This window comes from Agrilus planipennis, unplaced genomic scaffold (assembly GCF_000699045.2).
Source record: "Agrilus planipennis isolate EAB-ADULT unplaced genomic scaffold, Apla_2.0 scaffold108, whole genome shotgun sequence".
NCBI lineage: Eukaryota > Metazoa > Arthropoda > Insecta > Coleoptera > Buprestidae > Agrilus > Agrilus planipennis.
The window spans coordinates 635,052-637,005 of NW_020439204.1; positions in this window are offsets into that span (position 1 = coordinate 635,052).

Below are 1,954 nucleotides of genomic sequence, written 5' to 3' on the forward strand. Positions count from 1 at the left end.
TTATTTCGAAATAAATCCGACAAAAATTATTTCAGTTTGTAAAAAACTATTATTAATAATGATTGTAATATAAATATTGTAGGCAAAGTTTCATCAATGGCTACCTTTTTTTATATAATAGATGTAATAAATTATATTTTAAATTCCGGGAATGTTTTCTTGATTAATATTTTTACAATTTTTTATTACATTTGGCTTTTTAAAGTCACTTTAGGTAAAGACTCCAATTTCGTGTATTTGGTTTCCATTTTTATAAATAATCTGCGTTTCTAATTTATGAAGATTATTTAAAACTTACGAAAACACATTTAACATAAATATAATAATCTCTTCCAGGAATAAAATCAAAATTAAAAAAAGGGAAATAATAAATATCATTGAATTCATTTTCCCTTTCAAAACATTGTGAATGAAATTTTTCTTTCAAATAAGAGTTGTTAAAATTAAAACAATTAAGAGTTTTTTATTGGACAAAAGTAATACTTAACAATTTATTTAACACCTTTTAAATAAATAAATAAATATTTCATAGTCAGTGCTTATGACTTACATTTAATTAAAAGTCTTAGTGTTTGTTAAATAATAATACTTTGTATAGGCATATCTGTTAATTGTCATATGATCACTTTTATACTATTATTTTTTACAATAATTTTCGGGACATTAACACCTGAATTAATAGAAATGTTTCTAAACAGCTTTTGCAAGCTATCATTACAATCAATAACGTGTGAATTTATACGGTCTTTTTTGCACTTGGTAGAATTTTCTTGTTTTGTACTTTTGTTAGGAACTTTATTATCACAATTACTACTGTTACTTTCTTTTGGCACCTTTGGCTTGTGTTTTACGTGATAAACTTTGCAGCCATCCCCTTTACATTGTACATTCTTTTCGGACACTTCGTCTCCTAGTTCTATCCTACCGCAATCTCCTTTCCAGCAGATATTTCCGTTTCCAGACTTTACCGAAAGGAAACACCCATCACCCGTTACGACAATTTTTCCGTTATTTCTTTCGACCACCACTTTACAACCATCTCCGGAAATTTTAAGAACATCACTATTTTCGATTACATGAATGTGCTGGCCGTCCCCAAAATAGTTATTCATAGTCGATTCACGAATATTGCTTTGTTTACACAATAATACCATTATCACAGTCAATTAATTAAATTATACAAAAACACGTAAATGGATCTTGTTTAAACACTTATTACAATTCCTGTGTACATTGCAAAAACACTAGTTCGTGTTTAACAGAGGAATGGTATTGTTTATTTATTCGCACATGTATATGTACCTAGCTAAAGTACTATTTAAAAAATTGTGGAGTGGGTCTTAGGGGGGGCTTTGCGTATCCTCTTGTCATTCATTACGGTTCTTTACCCGTTTCGGTAAAGTCCGGATCTTGATATGATAGTTATTATGACGAAAAGCATACGTAGCAAGCCACGCAAAGAGAAAGTGGAGTGGATAATAAAACGGGGATTTTTCGTAATTGCTATTAGCATTGCTCTTCTAAATGTCATATATATACTTGGAGGTGAAATTACAGCTGTTGTTATTTGCTTACTGATTAAGTTATGATAAGAAAAGAAAAGAATTATATCAGAGTAATAAATAAGTTTCCATCATATTTCCATTAAAGTGGAAAATAGTTATCATAGTTATGTAAGAGCATATAATATAATTTTAATCCGAGAAAACTAATGAAACTTAAGTACTCTAACTATTTGCGAACAGTAATATGAGCTAATTGTTTTCATAATCTTTTTCAAATGTCTCAATTAACGAAATTAACGAATTGCGACATCGCTAGCATCCAAGTGATTTCCTTTTTGTTAAAAGCGACCCGACTCTAGTTTTTCGTCTCCTATTTTTATTACAATTACAAAAGAATATGTTAAAGAACATAAAAATTAGTTTTAATTACCTACATACTGTTTTTATNG